At 40.6% G+C, this 13,574-nt stretch overlaps 1 protein-coding gene across 7 annotated transcripts in view; it reads right to left on the bottom strand.

Moving 5' to 3' along the window:
• Positions 1–13,574, bottom strand: part of EPS8 (EGFR pathway substrate 8, signaling adaptor) — a 123,694-nt gene that overhangs the window by 76,906 nt on the left and 33,214 nt on the right. The gene's annotated exons all lie outside the window — the stretch shown is intronic.

The following is a 13,574-nucleotide window of genomic DNA, read 5'->3' as shown; positions in this document are numbered from 1 at the left end:
ATTATTCAGCTACTTGAAAGCATCCACTTAGCTCATGGTCAGAACTTGTCTTTGGAAGCTCAGCAAGAGCTTTAGCAGCACACAATAAATAAACACACAAATGAAAATGAATGAAAGTACTCTTTCTAAAGCAAAATAATTGCAAACACTGCTGCAAAAAGTCTGATGAACTCTAAGTAGTATTATTCCTTCACACTAAAGAAATATATACTATATATATATTTTTTTTTTTTTTTTTTTTTTTTAATACAGAGGTGTTGACAGTGTCTTTTTCAGGACAGGAGGAGAGGGAGGCTGGGTGCTGTGGAGAAGGCAATTGAGGAATAGAATAAATCCAAAAGTAGGACAGCCATCAGTGCTGCATCTGAAGTAGTCATCACTGCTCACCAGGCTGCTGGAGCCTGTGCACCACTGTAAATGAAATCATATTAAAAGGCACTCAGACCCAGGGAAGCTGCACCACGAAATCCTTTAATGTGGCTCAGTATGCACAGCCCAAATTCAGAGTGTTTTAAAAATACATGTAAAAATTCTAAAAATCCTCTCATGTGCATCAAGTAGGGTTGTTTGCAGTTTCACAGTTTTGCTGATGAGAAAATATTAACACTCTATTTAGCACAAATGATGTAAAATAAAGTATTAAAGTATAGATATTAACTGTGCAAAACAAATCAGAAGTAACTATATCAGGGTAAGGTGACTAAGAACAGTTTTCTCTCCAAAAACTGGGGGGACATTCAGGCCGACTTACAAATTTATAAGGAAAAATTAAAGTTAAATCCTACTACAACTTATTGCAACCTTAAAAAAAGCAAGATTTGTAATTTTAAAACATTTCCCACTGCTATCAACTTCACCTCTTTTATTAAACCCCCAAACTTCAGAATTCAAACTTTAATAATTGTCCAAATGCCAAAGTGAGGTCTCCTGAAGAAATCATTCTACAGCAATATTCTTTGAAATATCATATCAATATTAGAAAACAACACAGATCATGAAAAGTAGATTGTGAAATAAATGTGAGGAGGCATTTCAAGTGTAGTTTGAACCAGATTTTGGGTATAAGGAGTTTGAGCAAAAAGCCACTTCTGCTGAATCACACTGCTCATTCCTGGGGCTGCCTGAACATGGGAGGGGAAAACACCTGCAGTTGCTTCTGCAAGCACTGGGATGTCAAGTGCTCCATATTTAGCATCATTAGTGTTCACAGTTATTTCTTAGCAATTTGGTCAAACACAGGCTACGTAGGTCAGCCCACTCCACAATTAGGTGACTAATTCTGAAGGTCAAACACAAGGAACAGGACACTGACACCCAAAGGATGCTTCTATCAAAAGAACTGAGAGGTCAAAAGGCAGGACCTTGTGCCTGGGGGAAAAAAAAGTATTAAAAAAAAAAAAGAAAGGCAATTAAAAGAATTAAAAGTGCTAATGCCAAAGCAGTGGAGTAATACTGCAGCTCAGCTCAATGTGTCTCTGCTAATTTCCAGTGGGCTGATTCGCTGTTTCCAGATGGTGGGAAGTTCCTCTTTGCCACCTTCTCTACATGGAACAAGGGAGTGAGTACTCAGGAGCATCCCTCTGTCTCACCTCCCCATAGCCCTCCTTTCCTCTTTCTGATTAAACAGCCTGGAACTTGCAGCTCTCTTTATTCCCAGCAGGACCAAAGCTGACAGGTCCTGCTGGGAATAAAGGTGTCCATACAGGTGTGACCAAAACTTGCAACTTTTTATGAAAATGACTGAGCCAAAGATAGCATGGTTACACATAGGTGAACCAGTCATAACCTTGTCTCTGCCATTCACAAGATCAGAGTTCAAAGTGTTCTGGAAAGAGTTTGTGTTACTGGAATACATCAAGATACAGGATGAGCAAGGTGTCATAAGTTACCTTGGACTCAGGCATTCATATTCCTCAAAAAAATATGGATAAGCACTTTAATCCAACCATTTCCAGTTGGAGGAGAAAAAAAAGGTAAAGATTAAGGTAGAAACATAAGGTTTCTTAATGAGAATTAATGTGGCTTGAATAGATCAAATAATACCTACATGTGTAAAATATAGATTCTAATAACAGTCTGAGATCCTGAATAAAATTTAAGTAGGTAATTTTTAGGAATTTAGGATCCAATAGGAAATTGATCTCTTCAGAACTGCTTGAGAAAACATAATTAGAAGCATTTGCTCTCTTTATGAAAAGCATCCACATCAAAAATGTAAAAAAATTAGGATGGGATCTTCTGCAATACCTTAATTTTCTGTTCTTTGTTTTATTAGACCTTGGTTAGTAAATGGCATGGAAATATGTTAATATTGGAATAATTACAGCACAGCCATGACTGTGAATAACATGGCAGCTACAAATGTTTGAAGGGAGAGCTGAGGTTCTTCTTCTTGTCCTGACTGTGATGGCTTAGACAGCCAACAATTCACTCCAGGTATGGAATGGAACACACAGAATAATGGAAGAAACCAGTTTGAACTCATTGGATATGGCTTGAACCCCCATGAACTGGTTGCAACCAGCTAGAGCCAGTTGGAACCACTTAAAACCCACCTGAACTGATTGGAACCATTTTGAACTAGTTTGAATGGGTTGGAACCAATCTAACCCATTTTGAAGTGGTTTGAACCAGTTGAAATGGGGCAAGTCACCCAGAAGCAGTCAGAACCAATTTGAACTGGTCAGAGCTAGGCTGAACCAGTTGAAACAGGTTTAAAGCAGATGGAACAGGTTGAAACTGGCTGGAAATGGTTTGAAGCAGTCAGAAACAGCTGGAACCAGTTTGAACCAGTCTGGACCAGTTGGAAGTAGTCAGAACTGTTCTGACCTGGATTAAACCAGTTTGAACCAGTCAGAACTGGCCAGAACCAGTTTGAACTATTTGGGCTGTGTTGTAACAGTTTTGGGCTAGTTAGAACCAGTTTGATCCAGTTTTAAGCTGATGGATCCAGTTTGAATCTTTTCTTTTCATGCAAGAGGATTCCTCCCTCCCGCTTTCCTTCCCAGCTCCCGGTAGGACGTGCATCCTGCTGGGAGGGCAGGAATCCATGACCTGTGGAGAGGCTGGAAAGGACAGCTGTGCTCAGGGAGCACGATCAGAGTGGCCCCACGCTCATCCAGAGTCAGGATATGCTCCTTTCCAAGGGGCACAGTGTCCTCCTTCCCTCCTTCCCAATCCCTCCAGGGCCATGGCTCCACATCACCTCCTCCCGACCTCACAGATGTCCTCAGGATCTGATAAATCCCACTTAAAGGCTGCAGCTGAAACCAGGCTCTGTGCTACACCAGGAAAATGTGGAATTGTCTGTCAGACTGAAGAAATGTCCTCACAGCAAAGGCTCTGCATGTTCCTGTGGAAGTTCCACTGGAAGTGGATCTGCTCCGAGCTGGAACAGAGGCTGCTTCTGCAAGCAGAGCATCTCACATGCCGTGGGCACAGCCCAACAAAAGTGCAGGACTGTTAAAGCAGTCACCTTGGAGATGTCCCAGACCCTCTTGCACACATCACCCCAAAACCAGATTATCTTCTGTAAACAAAATAATCTCCCAAGAGACATCTGTTTTATTCTCCTCCTCTGGTTAATTCTGGTGAATTAACCAGATTCACATGGATTTTTACTTACTCACCCTCAATAACTCTTTTTCCCAAGCATTAAAACCAGGAACAAGCTTGTCTGACCTCATCATATCTTCTCTCAATGGTTAGGACAATTCAGAGCAAAGTTAGCGTGGAAACATAATTTTATTTTAGAACAGCCCTTAAAACAAGTGATTCTACACCATTTCAAAACAATTTCAGTTTGATTACAAATTATATATTCTCCAGCCAAAAAGAAAAAAAAAAAAAAAAAAGTCTAGGTTGCATTTAAGCCAAGCTTTTTTTTTACTTAAATACAAAATTTAGTTGTTCTACTGCACCATCTACTTGCAAGTCTACACTGCCCCTAAGCCTTAACCAGTGCTGTAGGTATGTAGAATTAGCACTCTTCATAACTTCTGGTACAAAATCCTGACACTTAGGAAGGAAATCCTTGGGATTAAGATTGTGTTCTCCCATATAAAATCAACCTGGACACTACTTTATTAACAAATTGAAACAGAAGTCAGTAAACTTTGTAATTCAGTATCAGTAAAATAACTTCAAATGAAACCCAGGACAGTTGTGTCAATTACAGTTTTATCATCCCAGAGCTATCGGATTCACAAGGTCCACCCTGCACTAACTCCAGTATCTACTCTGACAAATGACAGTTAAAATAAATAAAATCCTTAAATAACAAACACATTCTTTCAAACCTCCACCTCAAAAAAAAAAAAAAAAAAAAAAAAAGAGCTTTAAAACACAGCCAGGCACTTCTGACACTGGAGATGCTGCTTTACCTCTTCCCTAAATGACAAATGACTTTGCATATCAGCAAGGAGATGTCATCTCCTTTGTGAGTAAAGTACTGTCTGACGTTCCTCGTGGAGTTTTCCAAGGGCGTTAAACGAGATTTTTTCCCTTTGTGAAGTCAATGGTTCCCTTTGTTTCTGTGCAGCACCTATCCTTTTCATTAGCATTTTACAGGGGTGGATACCAGCGTCAAAGGGAAGAGGAGAATCAGAGCAGGGCTGCTCAGAGGGGTTTAACTGAAGGCGTCACGAAGTCACTATCAACGAAGCACTAAAGCACCAAATATTTCAAAGCAGAGAAGGTCGTTTTGCAAGGTAAACATCTGCACTTTTACTGCAGTCTTTTCAAAGCTCCCAGGGCCAAGGTCAATTTTATTGTGCTGTCATACCACAGGAGATAAGGACTTTTCAAAGGTATACTTGTCTACTTATTGTAATTTTTAAAGTATGGAACTTGAAAGAAAAAAAAAATCTAAATTTACAAAGTAGTGCAGAAACAGTGAGAATTTCTAGTGACACAAATGCTACTTGCAGTGTTATGCTTACCAATCCAAACCTCACTGAATATATTTTGAAGCACTGTTTACAATGAAAACCAAGCACATAAAATCACTACCATGCCCCACTTGCAAGAACCCCATAACATTTCAGCCACACCTATTCAATCCTTACCAAATTTGTCCAAAGGTATGGAATCTGCAGAGATCTACAGGAGATATAATGTCATGAATAAATATATCATATAATAATGTCATATAAAAATAAAGATACAGGAGATGTAATCTACAGGACACATAATGTCATGCTCTATTATTTCAACAGGAAATGTAGCACCTGACACCTGAGCATGGAGCAAATCAGAACAGCAGGTGACAGGCTGGTGTATTCTGGATGTCAGACAGGACACAACCTCCCCAAAGCTTTGCTTTGCCAGGTCACCCAGGTCTTGGGTACCAAGGCAGGAGACTAAAGGTTAGAAACACCTGGGAGCTGAGCTCACCTGTGCAGTTTTGAGGAAAAGCCCAGAGCAGACCACAGCTGCTCAAACCAAAGCTGGAATGTCAGGACAGCAATAGATTTCAGGAACTCCTCCCACTTACAATCACTTAATCTTTAAAGTAAATTATAAATAGCACCTGGAAGGTTCTGCTGTTTCAATAGCAAGGGTTTGTTTAACTGTAAGGAACGGGCATAAGCCCAGTGAAAAGAGGGCAGAGAAAGCAATTCCCACTCACAGGTGCACAAGGAGCAGCAGGAAGTACAGAAAGCGGGAAATTATTGGGGAAAGAGAGTAGGGGAAAGCAGCTTGTGGCTCACAGCTTCTTGACTAATTGTATTTTTCATATTGATAATGAATTTTAAAAGCATGCTTAACTCTAAATATTTAAGTGAGACGTTGCTTTTCTAAATGGTCATATGGTAGAAAGATTTTTGAGGGGTTTTTTTTGTTGTTTTGTTTTGTGTTTGTTTGGGGTTTTCTTTTTATGGTTTTTTGGGGGTTTTTTTGTGGTTTGTTTTTTTTTTTGAGATAAGTAATGATTATAAAGACATAGAAAGAGCTCTGGTCTGAATCCACTCCTCCACACAAGAGCAAGAAGCATGAGAAATATCAGCCTCTAGAAGGAATATTCTACCTTTTTTTCCTTAAGTATCCAGAAAAGATTTGCAACACCTATAGCACTAATTCATTTACATAAGGAGGAGAAGCCACAGTTTTATTTGAATGAAAAAAAAATATGGGAAACACGGAAAAATTCTCCATCTTTGCAACACATAACCATAATGACTCATGTTTGATCCATTTTTTTTCTTATTTTATATTTGGTAAGAGCCAGAGCTCCATGATCAACCACAATATAAAGCAGATGTGATCTCGGCTGAGAATTTTAGATTCTCAGATAAAGTCTGTTCCTAATACTGAAGGGGGATCAGCATGAAAACCAAAGTAATACCCTCTTTTTTAAAACAAACTTGCTCTTTTAAAGTAGGGAATAGTAGTAGTAGTAGTAGTAGTAGTAGTAGTAGTAATAATAATAATAATAATAATAATAATAATAATAATAATAATAATAATAATAATGTTAAAATACCATTCCTCTTTGAAGCCTTGAACTGGTGCTTGCAGTTCAATGTGATAAAACTGTAAATGTGTATGAATGCCTTGCCAGAATCCTGAACTCTTCCTTTTCACAGAAGGAACGCGCATTTCCTTCTTTGCTATACAGTGTATTTTCCTGCACTTCACTTCTATTATAGGAATTTTTAGCTGCAACCAGCTGCACCTTCCTCCAAACAGGCAGGTGCCAAAGCTCCTGGTTTCCTGAAACTCTCTGGGGAGCACATCACCCTGCCCAACACAAATTCATAGGAACATGTCAGTACTGCCTAAGATGAATCAGATCCCTGTTTATCAGCAATTAAATCTACCAAGAAATTAACACATCAGCCTCCTCTTTTGTCCAAAATAATCAGCTTTTCTGCTTACAGCACACAATGGTTACAAAACTCCTCATATTTCAAAACAGGTTGTAAAAGCCAAAGGAAAAGAACTTGGATTTAAAACCACATAATTCCATTCTTTATGATCAGTACAGTCTAGAGAAGGTATCAAGAATTTAATTCCTAATTCCCTGACACATCAGTGCTGCAGCAGTGGGCTTGGCATGCCCTGCCTGCCCATACTGAAGTGGAACATGGAACATTCCACCTGAATATGGAGAGGAACTTTCTGACTTGTGACTTCTGACTCTGGAACAAGCTGCCCAGAGAGGGATGAGAACCAAGCAGTGTCTGAGCACTCCCAGAGAGGAAGGACAGGTTTGTCCATGGGTCTGCAGAGCATTTCACTCTTGGTGCACAGCTCTTGCTGCCTGTGAGGTTGGATGCTGAAGGACTGGATGCTTACTCTGCATCTGCAGCTCATTTACAGATGGTAAATAATGGCAGAGAATGGTTATAATCTACAGTCCCAAGTGGGTGCTCAAATGAGTGCCAGATCTTAATAACTGTATTTTAACACACTTAAGTATTTTAAAGGAAGCAATACCATTCCACTGCTAAGTTCCCTCATTAAACACATGCAAGAAAAACAATGTACTCCACAGGAAAAAAAGTTTAAAAAGATGTATTGACTCCTTCTGTTAGCCATATTTTCTTAATACAAGCCAACATCAATCAGTCTCTTCACTCTAAGTGCAATTCTCACCTCTCCATGTGGAACACGCTAATGAGTTTCCACTAAAAAAAAAATCGTCTATATTTACCAGGTACACAGAAATAACAGGCTTCAGTCTTACTTTCTCTGTGTTAAAGAAAAGCTAAGAGTTCTTCTCTTACCATAGGATAACAGACACAAAATACAAGCTCAGAAAACCAGCGTGGGTGTTCTGTTTTTGGTGTATTAGTTTTTTGTTTTTTGGGGTTTTTTTACCCTCTTTGTGCTTCTGCCAACACTGAATTTAGTGTTAATTGAAAAATGCTGGCTCGGCCCTGCACCAGGAATGCAGTAGCAGTGCTTGCAAAAAAAGGTGAGGTGGAGAAACTTATTGCAGGGAAACACGGGTGGGCTTCCCCCCAGGTGACAGGAGATGTGATCCCCAGCAAAGGGTGGGCTCTGCAGCTCTGGGGACCATTGCAGAGCCTAGAAATAAAACATGGCCCTCCTGCAACTTCAGTGAAAGTCTTACAGTGGCAAAGGAAAGTTTTACAGTGGTTCCTCCAAGAGAAGCTGCCTGTCCTAAAGTGAAATGATGTAATGAAGATTATATTCATGGTGAAAAAGCTTCTGGTAAGAAGCAATGCCTTTCCCTAGAGCAGTACACACAAGCCAGCAAGAACACAGTCCTCACCACAAAAGCCTTGGTGAGGAGCAAACTGGGAGAAGGAAGCCAAGAGAAGTTACCCCTGGACAAGATCAACATATTTCAGGCCATGAATTAGCTGGCTTCCATAACCAGTGTGTCATTTACAGGGAATATTACAGACTGAAGCGTTCATTTAAAATTATGAGAACAATTATTGCAAGCACGAAACAACCATTTGTTGGACTGAAATTTTGCCCTAAATGCAGTTTGCAAAACAGCTTCAGGAGATTAATTTTGCTCATCTCTATTTTTAAATGAATATAAAACCTGATGCATGCATCGGGGGAGGGGGGAACAAACGAAAAAGCAAACAAAAAGTGTTGTCTCCTTTTGCTGATTTGAACAAAAACACCTCCTCTTCAGCTCATCCTCTGAAGAAAAACTCTACAACCAAAAAAATTAAAGAACTGGTGATTAGGTCAAAGGGTCAGGATTAAAAACCAAGGAGCAACCACTATACACGAGTTCTACAAAGCTCACTGCAGGTCAGCTCCTAATTTCATCTACATCTGAACAACTCTCTGCGCATCAGTGCAGAAGTGCTGCTTGTAACCACTTTGCTCTCATCTCAGCAGGCTAAATCACAACTCTGCAGATGAGGCCACAGTGTTATCCCAGAGCCCATCCAAGCAATCTTCACTCAGATTTGTCCTTTTCTTTTTGGCAAACAGCACCCAGATACTGCTCTGGTACAATCAGGTCTCCTGACAATGTGAAACTCACACTTTAAAGAGCCCACTGACAGATGGATTCAATTTAATGTATGAGTATGAACAGCTGCTCCTGATCACCAGCTTGTACAGCACACCCATTCATCACAAAATATTTCAAAAGGCTGAGCTGGAATGGAACAAATGAATTTTGAAGGCGTATGGGAGGTACTATGCTAGCCTTGGAGAATGTGTCAGATGTAAAAATCACAGCTATGGGGCTGCCATTAATTCATTCCTGTAGATGCTGGCTCCACTGTCTTAGCAGCATTCTCCAGATTCTCCAAAATCCAGGAGGGCAGCCTGAATAAGGTATTAGAAGGGGTAATTAAATATTCCTTATTGAAGGTGATTTTTAACTAAGTAAGTCACTAAGAGGAGCTGGCAGCTTCAAGATGGTAAGCCTCAAACCACTGCTGAAAGGAGAAGAGGTTATTTCCCTGATGCTCTAACTCAGAAAGAAGATCCATCAATGATGCAATGGGTCTGCCTTTGCCATCTTCATCTTAAACACTGTGACAGGCCTCACTGCTTTAAAAAAGTTTTCATAGTCCTCTTTGGTCCTTCAGTGCCAAGAACAAGGCACAGCCTGACAAATGAAACCACCCATTTTGAAAGTCTGTGAGGAGATGGAGAGCTGACACAGAGCTGAGTAATTCACTTTTTTTTTTTTTTTAATCTAAATTTCAGGAATTATGCAGCAAAAATAGACATTTTAAACATCATGGTGTTTGTCATGGCCACTGGATCATTTCTGAGTGACTCAATTCTTCACAGAGCACTTCCTACGAGTTGTGCACAGGGCAGCTTCGCAGATGTTGAGAAGAAGGGTGATATGCAGGGAGGAAAATTCTCCATGGGTTTCCTCAGGTGGCAATTCATTCTTGCCAATTCCTCCTAGGGTTTTCTCAGAACTGGGGAATACAGGTTTCCAAAACCTTTTTGAAGGCAATTCTTATCTAGGCGTGACACTTGCAGCATCTTCAGGCACCTGTATCATCCAAGTATATTTGTACTCATGAGAATTCATGAGGAAAGAATGTAATGCTTATGTAGAATTCCAAATTTCATGCACTTTTGTATCACTATGCAGTTGTTAGGTCAGATTTTTGTGTCCTAGTATGAAAAACACACTTCCATTTTGAGCTGCAGAGAATTTAACAATAAGGTGTAACTTATTTTGGGAGCCCAATCCACCGCCAGGATACACACTCCGATGCGATGTGGGGTGAGACGCCACCGTGGGCTTTGTTTGATCTGCCAGAGCCAAGGAAGGAGCACACACAGGCTCACACACCCTCTACAAGGGTTATTCATCACCACAGCAACCTCCAAACAAAGGTGGGAGCCAAGTCAGACTGGCTGGCTTCACCCAGCCCTGTCCCTCTGATGGCAGAGGGCAAAGGTGCTCTCTGCTGGCACCCTACAGGGGACTTGATTGCTTGGGTTTGTTTTTATGTCACTGGATCTCACCACTTCACTTTGAGCATGCACACCCAGAGCTGAGAATGGCCACACTGATGCATTAAACAATAAAATTCTTCTATAACCCCACATAAAAAGAGGGAGATCCTTCTTGTCACACGGTGAGCAAGTGCCATATTCCGTGACACACCACTGTCACCCCACCCTCTCCACGTGTTCCCCTAGGTACCAGGAATAGCTGCTGTAAAATAAACACCCCACCTATACCCAAGAAAACCCCAGTCTATTTAGCTGCCACTTTGTTCTTCCTCTCCCTTCTCCACTCCTTTTCTTCACATCCTCTCTCACTCCACGGGAGATTAACGATTTTGGATATGCTACGAAAATCCAACCGAGACAATAAAATAATTGGAAACTCAGCACAAACGAAAAGCAGAGTGGTGGTTTGTTTGTTTTTTTTTTTCCCTAAATCTGGAAAGAACAAACCATGATACTTCCCCAGTCACTGGAGGAAAGAGATTATGGTCATTTCTAAACCTTTTCACCTACCAGCCAGGAGGAAAAAACAGAGTCTGTAATGATAAGCTGTCAACACCCAGTGAGCAGCAGGGCTCTCGTTTGTGACACTGAGCTTCCTCCTGCAGAGCCAGGCTCCTGGGCACCAGCAGCCTCCACCCACATGCAATGACAACCCTGAAAATGCCCAGATTTCTCTACCTGTCCTAAAGCACATCCCCCACCTGAGCAGCCAGGTCTCAGGATTTAAAAGATAGGCTAACAATTTGTTTTGAATTACAGGATTAAAAAAAAAAAAATTCCAATTCTGAGGAATTTTATTTTTTAAATCAAAGCCACAGGTGATTGGTGCAGATAATAAAAACTCATTATCTCTCATTTACTCCTGTCAAGAAATAGAAATTAAATTCTGCAGTCAAAACATCAGAAATATCCATCCACCTTCAGTAGTTTTAGATCCAAGCAAAATTTATGTTAACAAAATTCTCTGGCTTCTACAAAATTGGTTTGATTCATACCAATTGCTTAAGCTATCATTTTTCTTGAGTTTTAAAACGGTCATTGGTAGTTAACCATTAATCTTTTGCAGGCTTATGATGGTTTACAGTTTCTGCCAGTGTGTTTCAGCATCCAACCACCTGAGGCAGGAGGTTCATTTACTTGATTCTGCAATAGTTCTAATAGCCAACCACTTCAGTGATTTGGTACTTAAAGGGATTCTATAGGAAAGATGAGGACAGACTTTTATCAGGACCCACTGCAATAGGACAAGAAGAGATAATGGTTTTAAAGCAAAAGAAGGTTGTATTAGAACAGATGTAAGGACGTTTTTTACAATTAAGGTGGTGAAAGAGGTTACCCAGAGGGGTGGTGAATGCCCCATCTCTGAAAATATTCATGGCCAGGTTGGATGGTGCTATGAGAAATCTGGTCTGCTTGAACATATTCTTTCCCATTGCATGGGGGCTGTACTAGATGGCCTTTAAAGAACCCCCCAATGTAAAATATTTTATGATTCTATGATAATACTGTTCTGACAGTATAGTTAAGAAGAACTAGAAAATTTTAAAAAATTAAAGAAAAAGTGTAAGAAAATTCATCTTCCAGATGAAGGTTCAAACTGTAGTTTCAAAAGTCTACACTGCACTTACAGGTAGCAAACAGTAATGGAGCAGAATTGCAAGCAAAGTGCAAAACACCACTCAACTCCAAGGGCAGGACACTCCCCAGACACCCTGCACTTGAAGTTCTGTGCTCTATAATGCTCTCAGAAATGGGGGAGGAAAAAAAACCCAACCAAAACAACAAACTAAAACCCTACATGTGAGTTCACACTAATTTCTTAAGTGCAGCCATAGGCAAACCCATGGAACTGGATGTACTCAGAGCACTGTGATTTATGTCACAGCACAATCACCACCTGACCTGATAAGCAGGCACTGGCTTGACTCAGTCTTTAGCTGGGAATAAAGTGAATTTTCAATGCACCTTCCTGATGATCTGCAGTTTCTCCACACAGAGATGGTTTCCCACCCATGCTATGACGGAGCAAAGGTTTTTGCCTTCTCCCCCACGCAGGCATTCCATCCTGTGAGTCAGATTGACAGGACACACAGACATTTGTCCTAAATTGGTGTCCCCCTGACCAAGACACAGATGTGCTTCTGCTGGGATTCTCTGGCTTCTACAAAAATCTGTGGTCTCTAAATTTTAATAATTGAAAATATTTACAAGCAAAAAAGAAGTGCACCTGCCCAAGTGACAGTGATTTTAAATAAAAAAGCACTGCTTCAATAACTACCTTGCTTTCTCTATTTCTACACACCCTGAAAATCTACTGCAGCAATTTGAAAACCTCTCTCCTCCAAAGCTGCTGCAGTTAGCACTAAAGTTGCTGTATTATTTAAGTGCTGGGGTTCAGAGCTCTCCAGCAGCAGAAAGGAGCTGCATCTACCTTCAGTGTTTCCCAAGATAGCACCTGCTATGCTCAAACTGAGGCAGGAAGATCAGCAGAAATAAAAAGGAAAGGAACTTAAGGACAGGTAAGTTCCAACTTGTTATGTGACAATAGCACCAAATTTGTTTTCCTAAACTTTCCATTAATTAAAGCCTACTTATTTTAGTCTGGCTTAATAGGCTACTGGACCTTGAAATTAATGTATTTGTATTCCTTGCTCTGTCTTTGCCCCCTCCAGCATAAAGCAGAATTACCCCTATAATTTTTCAGGCTGGGGTAATTTTCCAACTCTGTTGCTAATCAAGGTAGCATGTACAGGTCAGGACAGCACTGACCTTCAGGTCTTTGTCCAAATATTCCAACCAGCCTTTTTAACAATATGGCAAGAACCTGAAAGAGCCAAACAAGTGCCCTGGATGCATTTTGCCCTTCCTGCACCAATCCTTACAGGGGGATCCTCCTGCTGCTCCAGAAGTGACCTTCAGGTAGTTCTGCCTAAAGCACAAAGCCCCTACTCTGATATTCATAGGAAAATTCAGCACCTGATGCTGAGCTGTGTCATGCTGATGCTTTAATGGGATTCTTTCTACGTCTAGAGGGGCTATCTCCCCCAAATTCCACAGAGAGTTTGAAATTATTAGCTATAGCTAAGGGCACATGTGTTGTTTTTAATAGTAAATATGTGCTTTACAGACCAGGCTGCATCTCA

The sequence above is a fragment of the Taeniopygia guttata genome, chromosome 1A, assembly GCF_048771995.1.
Source record: "Taeniopygia guttata chromosome 1A, bTaeGut7.mat, whole genome shotgun sequence".
Taxonomy (NCBI): domain Eukaryota; kingdom Metazoa; phylum Chordata; class Aves; order Passeriformes; family Estrildidae; genus Taeniopygia; species Taeniopygia guttata.
This window is presented reverse-complemented; position numbering and strand designations above follow the sequence as displayed.